The sequence below is a fragment of the Euleptes europaea genome, chromosome 1, assembly GCF_029931775.1.
Source record: "Euleptes europaea isolate rEulEur1 chromosome 1, rEulEur1.hap1, whole genome shotgun sequence".
Lineage (NCBI taxonomy): Eukaryota > Metazoa > Chordata > Lepidosauria > Squamata > Sphaerodactylidae > Euleptes > Euleptes europaea.
Genome location: NC_079312.1, coordinates 78,139,383 through 78,155,749, shown reverse-complemented (window position 1 = coordinate 78,155,749; position 16,367 = coordinate 78,139,383).

The following is a 16,367-nucleotide window of genomic DNA, read 5'->3' as shown; positions in this document are numbered from 1 at the left end:
ACTGAGCCAGGGCCCCTCCCAACGTGGAGTGGGAAGCCTGGACAGCTTCTTCTCTGTCCCCACAAGCCCAAGACCTGCTTCCTTCGCACCTGCTCCCGTTCTCCACCCTCTCCAGGTCACACTTTGCTACTCTGCCCTGGAGGGATGCAAACAATGCCCTCGGTTAAAATGGGCTTTGTGCTTGGCAAGTATTGCTAATGGGGATAGAAACGAGAAGGAAACTATTTGAATCGAGTATTGGTTTTAGCAAACAGAGGTTCCTTATTTTAGAGTTACAGAAACAGGCAATGCGAATAAAGGTTTTGAAATTTCCCATCTGAGAACAGGTATCTGAGGAAGGGAGCTTCAACTCTGGAAAGCTTATAGCCAGGAAATCTTGTTGGTCTCTAACAGGTGCTACTGGACTCGAATCTAACTTCTACTGCAGACCAACATGGCTACCTTCTGAGGCCATCTGAGACTAGAGTAGCTTCAGGTGTGCTGCTGTGAACCCTTGTGCTACTGCTGGAGGTGTCCCTAGCAAGGCAACTTCTGACAGGACAGCTTGTCACACATAATTTTGAGAGAGTTACATTAATTTTGTTATGACAAGCCTTTCCACATCAGGAAAGAAATGGTTTCAGCTTCCTAGAGTGTTGCTAACATCGCAAAACAACAACAAACCCTGATTCAAGGCAATTTAAATCACCACACAAAAATGTAAATCATTGATTTACATCAACTTACCAGCTTTGAAATTCACATGCTTAACTGGTTGCTATTATATTAAACATACATTGGCTGGCTTGCAACAGCATTTATGCCATCTAGGAGCATAATTTTTAAAAAGTGGATGAAGCAGCTCAGGCCTGATTTTGCACTGCAAAATTATGGCTGCTATGAGGCAAGAGGCAGGTCTCTATTTAGCTTTCTTTCTACAAATAATAATAAGCAAGATCACTTACTTGAAGACTCCATATGGGTAGCTGTGTTGTTAGTCCGTAGCAGCAAAATAAAACAGAAGCCCTGTAGCACCATCAACACATTGTGTGAAGAGAGCTCTGACTCATAAAATCTTATGATAGAATACATCTTGTTAGTCTTTAAAGCGCCACTGGGTTTTTATTTTATTTTACTGGAAGGCTAAGGCTATAGCCCCATGCACGCTTATTTGAAGTTCGTTCAGAGCACGGCTGCTTCCCAAGTAAACGTGCCGGACTGAGCTGTAAATATTCAGAGCTGTTCAAAAGCACGGTTGGTGGTTACTGAGTAAAACAGTATTTCTCAGTGAGATAGCCAAGCTGTTTGACAAGCAGAGGCATACAATCACATAATTTGAGAAGGAGGAGGTGGCTGCCTTGGCTGGCTCAAGGGCTGGATAAGAGGCTTTCAAGGGGATCCTATGTGAGCTACCGTGCTAGACATGCAGGTTGCATGGAAGGTAAAGAACAAAACAAACATTCATGCCACCGTAACAGCAAATGAGATTGCTTAACTTGCGAGCTGAACGTCAGCTAGTGTTGTTTAAGGCCTTCCGTAAGGCCTTTCTCTATAGCTACTGGCCATGTTCTTTGTCCTTCGCATCACTGCCCCAAACATACAACTTTCAAGGTGGTAAAGAGAAAGGGAGCAGAGGTGTTTTTTTTTCTAGTGGATTGACAGCTGCCACTCACTCTGTCCAACATAGGCTTAGGTGTTTTGAAGAGAAAGGGCAAAGAAAGTGCAGCAGCAAACTATTAAAAAATTATCAGAAGACACTTAGGATATGCTCTTCTTGGGGACATTCTGTTCTGGCTACAGATTCTTTTTTTTTTTTTAATATAGATTTTATTGGATTTTATACTAAAAAATTTCCATTGCATTAAACAACATCTATGACAATATAAAATTTCAATTCTAACCTAAAGTTGTTATAGTTCCATAACATATAATAAAGAAAAAAAGAAAAAAAAGAAATGGAAAATTTTGACTTCCCCTTCACCTCTATCTTCCTCTTAATAAAAAGTTCATCTCGTCGTAGTTAATCTAATCTTAATAAACTATCAATATCCTGTATAAAAAAAACCATAATCTGTTAGTAAATATAATTATGCTTATTCATTATAAAAAAAACCAAAAATAATCCTCTGGATCAGATTAGAAAATATTCTTCCATTCTTCCCAATTTTAACTCATATTCACAATAATGCATCCACGCCCCCCATTCCCCCAGAAACCGAACGTCATTTTCTTCATTTAGAATAGCTGTGAGTTTTGCCATTTCTGCCACTTCAAACATTTTAACAATCCAGTCTTTTTTCTCAAAAATTTCTAGCCCTTTATTCCCAAAATGATATCTTAATTCCACTACATCATTAATAGCCATGCCACCCGTCCACACTATCAAAGCCTTTGGATCCAGCAATCATATTTAAATCAATCCTTTAACCATGGTCTAATAGTTCCTTCTGTAACTGAAATAGGCCAGTCAGGTATGGGAACAGGATTTCTTTGTTCTCTCTCATTTCCTCAGACAGGATACGTATCCAAAAATAACTCTTTCTGGGCTTCATCTCCATCGTGGCTTCAATCTGTATTCCTTGACCTGCTCTCTTCTTCCTTATATCCACACGTCGTTCCATGACTTTTTTAAATGAAAAGTCTATTTCTTGTATGTCTGATCTCTTTATCGCCGGCTGGTTGCTTTCTTGAACTTCTGTCTTCTTCTTTGTATCCTTGTATTCTTCCATGACTTTTTGGGCAGAAGAGTCCATTGCTTGTATGTCTGTATTTGTGGTCATCGTTTGAATTTTCAAGACTTTTATGTCTTCTATAACCAGATCCAACTTCTGATTGTCTACCTGTGATGATTGGTCAAGAGTCGTCATCATTGAAATCAGTTGAGCCATCTGTGTTGAAATCTGTTTTAATTGTTTAATTGTCGCCTCAGAATGTTTAGCAAGCATGTCCTGTATTTTTTTTTCCATGTTTGAATTCTGTAAAATTCCCTTTGATTTCATAGGAGCAGGGCTATGTATTAGGCCAAAAGAAGCTGGTAAAATACATGTCCACAGATAGGGCCTTTAAAGTTCTAATTAAAAGATAATAATTCAAACATCAGCCTTATAATTTTTTCGGGTTGAAAAGAGTCGAAATTGGCTCTAAAATTGCGTTTTAAAGTTTTGAATACCAGTGAGTTTTTTTCGGTCGCTCTAGGTCAGGCTGATCAGGAAGTATACAGGAAGTTGCTAGTGCCGTGGACCTTCTACCGCCTCTTCTCGATGGTTGTTCCTTCAGGAATGATTTCCAAGTAACTCGAGTGCGACGCGTAATCGGTCCTACAACTACTTCCTGTTATTTTAGTTCCGATGATAGATAGGTTGTTATAGAGGGTCTTCCATTCCAGACGCTCCCTTACTGCAAACGTGGCAGGATATTCTTCGCCGGAAAATCAGGAAGAAAAATCACCCTCCCCTTCCCTTGGACCCATTGGTGATAGTTCTTGTCAATCAAAAGGTATCCTTCCGACTCTTTATTATGGTTTAGGCTGATCGGATTGATAAGGCTCCTGTCGCTAATCCCGATGGCTAACTCAGATCAAACTTTTTCAGTTCGGATTAAGGAGGAATGGGGGTCCCAGAAATATTCTTATCAGCCCCCCGTCTGTTCAAGTTTCCAGTAAGTAGACGAAGAGTTCTTTTGTACTCACTTGGGTGTCAAGAGGTGAGGTTCTTTTCTTTATGTAGTCCTTATGTTGGTATTAAGGTGGTGGAGGGTGGAGCTTGATGCCTAAGTTGCGTTTTGGCGATGTCCTTCCCTAGTGCCCTCGCAGGACCGGCGTCCAGGACTCCGAGGGGCTTAAAAAGTCCCCTCAGAGTACCTAGGAGGTCAAACCGCGTTTGCGGGCTGCAGGGAGTTCCTGCTTTCCAACCCACTTGCAAGGGTCGGATTGGGGTATCTATGTACCCCAGAAATAACGCAAACTTGGATTTCTCCCAGGACAGCCTGGGGAAATGGAGTGCTCTCCCCAGCAGCACCACCGGAAGTCCCCTGGCTACAGATTCTGATCATCCATACAACATACCAAGGGAGTGATCTGATGGACTCTTTTTTACTTTACATGGTTTTTCAGATTATTTTTGATAGTTTTTAACAGGAACATTTCTACAGAAACTTTGGTTGATGGCTAGGAGGGCAGAGTGGTGTGTGTATGTGAAAAATTGTCACTGTGAGGCAGGTAAACAATAGAGGAATACCAAGAAAACGTTTTTGGGTGCTGTTGTACGTCACTTTTAATATTTTAACATTGGAAGTAAAACTAGTCCTATTAAGAGATAAATCTAACAGTAATTTCCATTGTCTTCAACACATTTCTGGTTGTAACTCCCCTCCACCATTTTATTTTATTTTATTCATTTACCGAATTTATACCCTGCCTTTCTGCTAGGGTTGCCAGGTCCCTCTTTGCCACCGGCGGGAGGTTTTTGGGGTGGAGCCTGAGGAGGGCGAGGTTTGGGGAGGGGAGGGACTTCAACGCCATAGAGTCCAATTGCCAAAGCAGCCATTTCCTCCAGGTGAATTGATCTCTTATCGGCTGGAGCAGCAGGAGATCTCCAGCTACTACCTGGAAGTTGGCAACCCTACTTTCTGCCCTCATCAGGGCCACCAAGGTGGCTTACAGATTAAAAACATACATACTAAAAACACATCTTTTAAAAAATCCAAACAAACAAAAACACAGCAAACAATTAAAACCAAGTTAAAATACACATACAAATACACATTATGAAACAAAAAAGTCTTCACCCACTGGTGTAAAATGGGAACTGAAGGGGAAAGTCGAGTCTCTCTGGGGAGAGAGTTCCAGAGTTTGGGTGCCACAACCAAGAAGACCCACTCCCAGGTTGCCACCCACTGTATCTCAGAAGGTGGGACACCTCAAGCAGGGCCTCAGACGATGACTGTAGTGTTTGGGTAGGTTTGTGAGAAAGTAGGTGGTCCTTCAGGTATGCTGATCTCAAGCCTTGTAGGGCTTTAAAGGGCAACACCAGCACCTTGAATTGTGCCCCGAAACAGATTTGGAGCCAGTATAGATGAGCCAAGACCAGAGTGATATGGTCCCTGTGACCTACTCCAGTCAATATCAGGTTACAGCATTCTGCATCAGTTGAAGTTTCTGAAAACTTTTCAAGTAGAGTGCCTTGCAGTAATCTAATCTAGAGGCAACCAGGGCATGCACCACAGTGGCCAGATATTTTCTGCCCAGGAAATACCAAAGCTGGCTAACCAGTCAAAGCTGGTAAAAGGCACTCCTGGTTACAGTTGCTAACTTGCTACCTGTTTATACAATAGGTCTGGATCCTCCAAGAGCACCCCAAACTATGGACCTGTTATTTCAAGGGGAGCGCAGTCCCATCCAAAACAGATAACACCTTAAGTTCCGGGTCAGACTTTCCACTCACCAATAACACTTCTGCCTTGTGGGTATTAAGCTTCAGTTTATTAGCTTGCATCCACTCCAGACTGCCTCCAGGCACTGGTTCAAGGTTTTTAGAGCCTCCCTGGGAACAGCTGGAAGTGTGAGATAGTACTGAGTGTCACCTGCATATTGGTGACAATTAAACCCGCATCTCTGGATGACCTCACCCAGTGGCTTCATATAGATGTTAAAGAATACTGTGGATAAGATGGAACCCTGTGGTACTCAGACCAAGGGGCTGAGTAGCACCACCATCTGAAACCTTGGAATAACATTTTTAAGAACTGTACCCTTCACTCAAGGGATATTCCTTCCCAAATATCAGGCAGAAAGGAGACAGCGTCCTATAGGCAATGAACAAACACATTTGCAGAGCATATAAACAACAATTAGCATAGGAGATTTTCTTTCCTTTTCTGGGAGCCTCCAGTGGTGGGTCAGGGAATCTATGTTAAGAAGATTTACAATGGAAAATGAAATTGTGTTCTGCATTTATGACAAGCAATTCCAATCACCCATCCTTCACCACCATGATATAATCCAGGCCGGGGTGGGGAGAACACATACAATACACATAGCAAATTGTATGAAATGGTCGCACATCTTTACTATCTTGAATTAACCCACCACAAGGAATGACCTTACGATGACAGACGTGCCTGTAAACAAAACTATGACGACGAAGATGGCCCTAGCCATATTCTTCTCCCCAGAATGTATATGTTCAGCATCACTGCTAAACAATGGCAATGAGACCTGAACAAACCAATTAACTAATATGTGCTGACAATGGTAACATTAACCCCTTGCCTTTACAGGCAATAAGCTTAGCTTGAGGTACTCAGAAGCAGCCTGCCTCTCCCTTGACTGTCCATCAGTAAAGTGTGCTGTCTTAAAGAAAAATCTCGGATTAAAAACAGGGCCTTATATAGCTAAGGGTGTGAAGGACAGCCAGAAAAAAAGGAAACCATAATAAAATTTAGTTAGGATCAAGTCTGTGTTCAATGGCCTTCTGTCGGGTGATGTGAAAAAGAAGGATCAATGCTGCTGTGCAAATCAATATTACACACAAGTTATAAATCTGTGTCATTGGGGTGTTTTGCATAGTAATATTGACTTTAGGTGTTAAAACACTTTATTAATCTTCTTCAAAAGCCCTGTCTCATCAATCTACTCTTGAATTTGGTTCTTTTGAGTAATTTGAAATGTAATCTAGGCTTTATCAGTTTCCATAAAGCCTGACAGACCCTGCAGTTCATTTACTAAGCAGCTATTCTTTCCAAAGTGAGGAGTGATTCCTGATAAATAAAACCAATCTGAAATTATACAAAAGACCAGTCCAGGGTAGAGAAAGATCATGTTGCACAAACCAGAGCCTTTGTCAACCCCAGCCATATCTGAAATATCTATTTGCCATCCTTTGAAACCTTGTGTAGTCATGGAAGGGAGAAGACAGGTGGTCAGGTACCATAAGATATGGCTTTTTGACTCGGCAAATTAGAACATGAACCAGTGCTTGCAAAAGTATGAAGTTTTAAACTGAGTGTGAAGGAAAGAGGAAGGGAATGCATAAAGACGGCAATGAGCCAAGTTCATGTTCTTCATGAACAAAGAAGGGTTCATTTGTCATGTCAGAATACAGTAAAAATGTAAAAAAATAAAATAAAAATCCAAGCGGTAGTGGCTTATGGTTAAACCAGTTCACTCTCATGTTCAATGATTGAGAATGTCACGACGTCAGTTTTCAGGCTTCTGCTTCCATTGCATGCCATTTTCTTATCACAGTCGTAGTACCTTCTCCTGGTGGTTTTAATTTCACACGGAGTGACGACAGCTTGGATCCCACCTAGATTTCCTTGAATCCAAGAAGGAGAGGCAGTTTTTCCTCCCAAGCTATTTGTGGGGTTCCTCCTGCCAGAGGGAGTAATTGGTGAAAATCACACCCTTCTTGCACCTGTGAAATTTAGGCGGGATCCAACCAGAGAGCTCCACTTTCTATGTCTGACAACAAGCCATCAACTAGTTGTACTCCCAGATTGAAGAGCAGCTTATTGTGTGACTATAGCAGACAGGACATTATCACTGTTTGAATAGGAAGCCTCAGCTGAATGTTATAATTGAAGCACTGAGAACTGTTATATCCTTCAACATGCTGTGCTTCCTGAGCATTTCCACTGCAAGATCTGGATATATTTGGATTTTGTTGCCCTGAGGTTTCATTGAGTTCTCTGGTCTTGCAAGTGAAACGATCTTTTCCTTTAACCTGTAGTGTCAGATGAGCAGCCAGCTCTCTTGGGCTGTGTCCTGGGCCTGGAGATTTGTGCAGTGCTCTATACGCTCTCTAGCCCATTCATGTATGTCTAGCTGAGGTCCTGTCTGTCATAGCCAGTCAAAGATCTGCCCATTTTTGCATTTATAATGTTGTCAAAAAGCCTTTACATTCAGGTTTCATCACTGGGACTTGTTTTCCAAGTCCTTGCTCTTTCTGGATCAAAAGGTTTCTTGACTTTAGTTTTTCACTGTGTTTTGCATGTTGACGTCAAAGTTTTAGATCTGTTTGCACAAATCTCAGTGATCTGAGTTGGAAGTCCTTTCAACACTGCCTCAACTGGTATCAGCTGTAACCAGAATTCCCCTAAGATCAGTTGAAGTGATGCTAATCTAATTCATGCCTTCTGGAAGCAGTAACTATTTGCCTGTTCTCTGGGCTTTGTCACTATTTCAACTTCTACACTAACAGTGTGCTTTCAGCTTGGGGCCTCGATTCCCATCTGATGGCAGACACAACAGTAGCTTTAAAGTTATGGCTTTTATGCATTGCCATCTCCATGGGTCTGGGGTGTATTTGAGTCCCCAAATGTTTACTTGTGTCAGATTATACTTGATTATGCATGGGATGAAGGGGTGGAGCATCCAAGTTGCCATGATGTCAGTCCTCTGGCCTTTTAATGATCAAGTCTTTGAAGACAGGCCATGGTTATTACTTGATAGTGAGGGAAAGGCATTCACATATGCTAGCAGGCAACTCCTTTTATCTTTTGCACGTTCCAGGACTCCACCCTACAATTAAAAACCAATTCTGGAGTTGGGTCCTGGTATACATTACACCCTAAAGGAACATGTGAGAGCTTGGCTCTTACTGTAGCCAAACAACGAGGTTTTTTTTTATATGTCAACTTTATCCACCACTTAAGAATCAAACCAGCTTACAATCATCTTCCCTTCCCCTCCCCACAACGACACCCTGTGAGGTAGGTGGGGCTGAGAGAGCGTGACTAGCCCAAGGTCACCTAGCTAGCTTCATGTGTAGGAGTAGGGAAACAAATCCAGTTCACCAGATTAGCCTCCACCACTCACGCGGAGGAGTAGGGAATCAACCCCGGTTCTCCAGATCAGAGTCCACCACTCCAAACCACCGCTCTTAACCACTATAGCACGCTGGTGTATTCTTTAATGACAAGATAAATGAAGTTTAGATATTGGCTGAATAAGGTGACATAACAGCTAGTGGAGGAAATTTGGAGAATTGTGTTGCTACTTCCTCTCCTGTTCCCACCTGTTAAACAACTCAGTACTTGCGGTTCTAGAAAAGATTTTTTTTGGGGGGGGGGGAACAAAGCCAGGGTTTGTACAACTTCCTAGTGGTCTTTCCTGTGCCTCAGGGACTGTAAAGAATATATTCCCATCCTTTTCATCAGGCATGCAGCCAGCAGCTTGTGGAAAACCTGACCGAACCATTGGCAGTGGTCTTTTCTTGGATCAGCTCCCAGCAATGTTGAAGACTGTTCAAGAACCAAAACTCTTCCCATGCTGCATATACTGCACATGACCTGTAACAGTAAGGAGGAAGCAAAGCATCTTGCCTGAAGTAGACCTACTACTTATGGTTTGTAAGGACACACTTCTAGAACCCATTACCTACTTCTGCGGGGTAGCATCAGCACCACCTTCTTCTGTAAGGCAACTGTTTCTTCCTTTTATAGACAAATTAATATAAAAAAATTTAAATAAAAAAATTAAAAAAAATTAATCCACTACAGAGAGTTGTCTGCAGTTCACAGGCAGAAGACTGGAGGTAGGTAAATGTTGTCCCCATCTTCAAGAAGGGGGAAAAGGAGGATCTGAGTAACTATCGACCCATCAGCTTGATGTCTATACCGGGAAAAGTTTTCGAACAATTACCAAGCAGTCAGTCCTTGAGCATTTAGAAAGGTTGTCTGTGATTACTAAGAGCCAGCACAGGTTTCTCAAGAACAAGTCATGTCAGATTAACATCTCCTTTTTGAGAAAGTTACTAGATTGTTGGATCAGGGGAATGCTGTGGACATAGTTTATCTTGACTTCAGTAATACTCTTGATAAGGTTCCACATGATATTCTTGTGGACAAGTTGGTAAAATGTGGTTTGGATCCTATTACCGTTTGGTGGATCTGTAATTGGTTGACAGATCACACCCAAAGAGTGCTTGTTAATGGTGCCTAATCCACTTGGAGAAGAGTGACAAGTGGAGTGCCTCAGGGATTTGTCCTGGGCCCTGTGTCTTTATAAATGATTAGGATGAAAGAACAGAAGGGTTGCTTATTAAATTTGCAGATGATACTAATTGGGAGGAGTAACAAATATGGTAGAAGACAGAGTCAGGATACAGGATGATCTTGACAGGCTGGAAAACTGGGCTAAAACTAATAAAATGAATTTCAACAATATAAATGTAAAGTTTTGCATTTAGGTAGGAAAAATCAAATGCATAATTATACGATGGGGGACACTTGTCTTGGCACTAGTACATGTGAAAAGGATCTAGGGGTCTTAGTAGACCACACACTGATGCAGTAGCTAAAAAGGCAACTGCGATTTTGTGTTGTATCAACAGAAGTATAGTGTGCAGATCAGGCAAAGTGCTGGTATTGCTTTACTCTGCTCTGGTTAGACCTCACCTAGAGTATTTTCACTTTTGGGCACCACAGTTTTAAGGAGGATGTAGACATGCTGGAATGTATCCAGAGAAGGCAACGAAGATGGTGAAGGGTCTGGAGACCAAATCCTATGAGGAAAGGTTGAAGGAGCTCGGTATGTTTAGCCTAGAGAGGAGACAATTAAGAGGTGATGTAACGTCTTTAAGTACTTGAAGGGCTGTCATATAGAGGATGCTGCGGAGTTGTTTTCTGCTGCCCCAGAAGGTCGAACCAGAACCAACCAGTTGAAATTAAATCAAAAGAGTTTCTGTCTAGACATTAGAAAGAACTTTCTGACAGTTAGAGCGGGTTCCTCAGTAAAATGGGCTTCCTCGGGAGGTGGAGGGCTTTCCTTCTTAATGTTTAGCTGAAACTCTTTTGATTGACAGTAATGCCTGGCTTGTTAGTCAGGACAGGAGTCCCATACTCCAACAGAGGGGCACCACAGATCTTGGAAGCAGGAATGGCAGTAGAGTTCTGGTTGTACAAAACTCTGTAAACTTGCCTCTGCTTGGGTTAATATTTAGAACATGGCTGTCATTACAAGAACAGTGACCACTATAACAGCAAACACAACATGTGTTAGCACCTGTGCCACATACCATAATTAATCTCCAGCAATCAGCCAAGCAAAAGTGAAGGTCAGTTTTCAGAAGGACACAGATCCTACCATTCTTGATTTTTAACATCTGTTCCATACGTACCCTGTAAAGCACAGTGCTAATTTTTCTGCAAGAGTGTGTGTGTACATTTTATGTGAAATTTCTTGCCTTTTGTTGAGAACTGGGAGTATATGGTTTCATGCTAATGAAAGAAGCTCTGATGAAAGCATGAACACAGCAATGAGACTGCCTTTTGAGAACGTGGCTACAATCTCTAACAATCCAAAGGTAAAATACATTTATACATACAAAAACACACAGAGCATTTAGTTAAGAGAGAGAGAGAGAGAGAGAGAAAGAGAGAAAGAGAGACAGTGTGGCGTAGTGATTAAGAGCGGTGGATTCTGATCTGGTGAACCGGGTTTGTTTCCCCACTCCTACACATGAAACCTACTGGGTGACTTTGGGCTAGACAACAGTTCTCTCCGAACTCTCTAGCCCCACCTGCCTCACAAGGGGTCTGTTGGGGGTGGGGAGGCAGTTGTAAGCCAATTTGATACTCCTTAAAGGTAAAGAAAATCAGGGTATAAAAACCAACTGTTGTTCTTCAGTACATTTGCCGATTTCCACCAATCCCCCTCCCCCCCGGACTTTGGACAGTGCTCCCCAAAAGGTGCTGGTACTTAAAACTGGTAAATACTGTCACAAAAAATGCATGCGTGTGTGTTTAAAAGTAAACAGGAGCTTTCTGGAAATGTAAAGACTGACACCTCACACAAAATAAATTTCATGGCCCCTCAGCCTTGCTATTTTTTATATCTTCTATATAAAAGTTCTGCCTAGTGAGGAGCTACTGCATTTCATTGGAAGAAGTGGGCTCTAAGTATATAAACAGTTATAATGGAATAAAAGTATGAATCTTCAAAAGTACCACAAGACTCCACTTTATTTTGCTGCAACAGGAAAACATGGCTGACTCTCTGGAACTATTATCAAGGAAGATCAAGAAAATGAATTAGAGCGTATGTCCCTAAAATACATTTTTAAGAAACCTCTGATTAACCTTCTCTGTATCCAAGGGTGTCCTTCTGAAAGTGGCCCCCTCACTCCTCCACCCTCTGACACAGTAGATGCCTAAAATGGGGACTTGGTTTGGAGGTGTCCTTCTGGAATGCCAGCCATACTCAGAGGTCTGCCCAGAAGCAGGACTCAGAAAAGCCCTGAGTTCAGAAAATACATTCTGAAGAAGGATGCTCTGTTGCTTTTTTTGCATTAATCATGTATTGACATATGGACAACTTTAAAATGGCACCAGGCAGCATTTTTCCTATCTGTTCTGTCATATTTTTGTTTTAAGCACAAAGCTGGTTAATAGATAATGTAAGCATTTTGCATGTTTTTTTCTATTAATTAACATATGCCATTCACAATTAGCAGGGCCATTAGTCTCTTTCCCCGCTTTCCCATTCTTCCCCTCCCTCGCTGCAGCTGTGTGGTAGTTTTAGTGGCAGCATGCCTCTCCTTGCCTGTGTTGATGCTTAAGAGGAAGATGCACTGGCAAACAACAACACAGATGGGTCATTGTCCCTGGGCCCGCACCTCGTAAGAAGACTAGTGCACTGCAGTCCTTATAACCAGAAAGGCTGAGAACAGAATGCAAACTCTCAGTGCCAATAACATTTTAGAGGCCTTATGGGAATGGGTGCCCTACATTTTTTCACCGACCACTGTTTAGAAGCCATTTTGCTGGTGCTTCTGTTCGCAAACAGGGTCCCTCTGTTCCATACAAACTCAGGGAAGGATAAATGGTGAAAGCAAATGACATTGGGCTAAGCTCTCTCTCAATCACTCTCACACACTTACACCTCCCCTGACTGTAGCTTACAACAGCGCTTTGCATTTGGATTGGTTAGCTACAGCATGGTCCCCATCTCGTGTACCTTTTTTCAGTTAGCATAAGCACCTGATGACCAGGGGAAAGTGCGTGCCATTTTCTGTATCAGCATCACCAGATTCTGCAGTGGCTTTACATCATGGACCAGAAACCTTCCTTTGCAACAGAACTTTGAACCTCAACATCTGGAAACACAGGGTTAGTATTGCTTCTGAAACTGAGAAGCAAAAGGACACTTTGGTTGCATTAATCAAGCTCTTCAGCTGAGCACCCAACGTCCTTGGTAGCTGCTACACTAAATTATGAAGGCAGAGATACAGGTAGACCTTTAGGAGACAGTAACAATACTCCTGTAGAAAGTACATCTTATGGGCTGGGTTATCAATAATGAGCTTCAGATAAGGTTGCCAACATGCAAGGGTGGGGGGGAAGAAATGTGGAAAGGGGAAGTTGAATCTTTTCATGGCATGGAGGTAAATAACATGACCAGGTAAATAACATCTTATTAAGCCTCTATTAAAGTGAAGGGACATTTTTCTCCAGACCTGTTGGGAACCCTAACTATTTTCTGAAGTTTTATTTATTTAAAACAAATATTAGTCTCCCTTATTCCATATGGAGCTCAAGGCAGCTTACAATATAATACATTAAAACCATTTAAAAAATTAAATCACAGTTAAGGACTGCTAGTAAATAAACGCAGTTCTAAATAAAATGGCCTTTAAGTGCCTCCTGAATATCAAAAGTGAGGGGGCCAGGTGCTCATCCCTGGGGAGGTTGTTCTGTAACCATGGAACTACCACTGAAAAGACCCTCTTTCATACCTAACCAAATGAGCTTCTTTGATTGATGGGGCAGTCAGGAGGGCCTCTCCCTGTGATCTTAATTCCTAGGCAGGAACATATAGGAGAAGACAATCTTTCAGATACCCTGGTACCAAGCCATACAGGGAATTAAAGGTCAAAACCATGAACTGGGCTCAGGACCAGATTGGTAGCCAAAAGAGGAAGAATGTCAGGATTGTTTGGGGGAAACAGAATGAAACAAACAGGGGTACAAACATCAACAATACTAAGATACTTAAAGGCAAAGAAAAGGCCTTGTGTTAGACCAGTGCTCCTCAAGCTTGTTTTCAACAGTGACCAGAGCTGAAGGCACAGGAATTATAGGGTGACCAGAGCACAAATGTATTCATTACAAACTGATGGAAGCAAACAGCAACAAAAGTCCCTTATGGCTACTTCTTGGCCTGTGTTGGACCTCCTTTTGGAAACCATTGTGTCATAAATTCTTGGGAAATGAAGTTACCTAACATTCCATTTATGGGCACATACACACACACAACATTCCTGCAATACATCCAAACATTTCTGTTCAGAGATTTCTAATAACCAATTATACGCTGAGTGATTAATACTGAAGCAAACTGCGGGGAGAGAGGACTCCATTCCAAGATTGTAATCCAAATCATACCGCGTAATTAGGGTTGAAACCATTGAGACTATTCCAAGGGTGGGATTTAAGCAAACAGGAAAATATGGATAAAAGAACAACAAAAATAGGGACAACCGTAATAGCTGTACTAGGAGAGCCATACTGAAAATACAGCCCGGCTGACACTGTCCAGCAGACCCTTATAGGGATCTCTGGGAACAGGTTCAGCAACTGCAATACAAATTACTCCAGTTGCTAATGATATGCAAAATGTACTCTCCCATAGCAGCAAAAGAACAGGCAGTTCCTGACTTCACACTGTCTCCCAGTTTGCCCTAGTGTTAGAAGCTGAAACAGGGTGCCGGTGGGCCTGCAGAAACCTCAGTGCTGTAGATGGATTCCCTATATTTAGACTACCCTTGAACGATGTTGATCTATTCTTAAAGACACTCCCCCACCCCCGGTTTTATTATCTGTGATTTGTATTCCAGAGGTGGTACTCCCAGATGTTAGAGAAATTTTTACTTCTGTAAAAAAACGCGCCAGTGATTAGGTGACCATATGAGCTCCTTCCTGACAGCTTCCCCATAAACTCTTTTAAGCTCCCATGAGCACGTTAGGCGACTGTGACAGAACTTAATTGATATCTGTGGTGCCATCTGACTGACTTAATTTTTGTGTTTGTTATTCACTCTGCTTTGCTTGGAGCTACTGCATGGCAACTGGCACACCAGGCAGTTAAGAAATAGGCAAGTGACTGCCACATTCTAGACCCCAGAGATTAGGAATTTGCGAGGCTGCTGGGACCAAGTAGTGATGGACAGAGAGATTCTGTTACCTGATGCAATGTATTTAAATGGCTTAGCCTGATAATCTTACCCTTTCATGCTATTGCCTTAAGAAAACTAAACTTAAATTGAATTGCCAGCTATAGCAGACACAACAGCATTAAAGAAGTCACTAAATCCTACATGCCCCTGCATGCATTACTTAGGCCATGCGCTTCTGCTGTCATCACCTCATTCTTCTTCCCACAACCAAAGGCTTTCTTCCTTCATGGATTTTGGCTTAAGCATTCTCATTGCGCCATCTGGTGGCATTTCTCTTGTCTAGCAGCTGATTCCCCCCCCTTCTGATCAACACCTCTCCCTCAACCCACCAGCGAAGGGCAGTCCAGCAATTCACTAGGCAGCTTATTTTGTCACCCACCTTCTGTGTTCACGATAAGGAAGCCAGCACCACCCTGCTGTAATATGATCTTCCTCCATTAAACCATTGACCTTGAGCTCCTTCCTCCCTGGCAGAAGATAAGGAATTTTCCAACCTTTACATACATTGTGTCTCCTCCCAGAACTCTAGGCTTGAGGATTTTCCCTCCAACCCTTAATAAAGGCTGAATATGTGCAACTGCACCTATGCACGAGTCAGTCAAAGAACACACTTTGTAAACAATTAGTCTAAACAGTAAACCCAAGCAGTGACAGACTACAAGATGTGGCAAAGACCCTGCAGTAGCTTTCTGTGGGATTTTCTTCACCAGATCACAGGGTGAATTGTCTGTCTGGACCCTAACCAGCAGTTTCAACATCTCCTAGTGGTCAACTGTGACCTAAGTTTCAATGTATCGTGAAGATCAGGCCAATGAACTACAGACCATGTATATAGATGTAAGTTTTAAGAGATGCTCAATACTGAGCCTGGGCTCCAGCTACAGAAGAAACTGGCAACTAACAGTGTCAGGTTACAATTCTTTAAGGGCTCTTGCTTTATGACAGACTGGGATACCGTTTTATACAGCAATATACTACCATGCCATTTTGAACTACGGCAACACATCTAACACTAGATTCTAGCATTACGTATTGAGGGCTGAAGTCAACATGAAACCTGAACATCTGAAAGAGCCTAGCTCAAGATAAAGTTGACAGTTCCAAATTAATCAGCTGCTTCCTTTAACTCTACTGCCAGAGTGTACAAAGCATAAGGAAGTTTTCTGATAATAGTCTTATATGGCTCTGAGTACCGCCTAGATTGTGGGAAAAGTG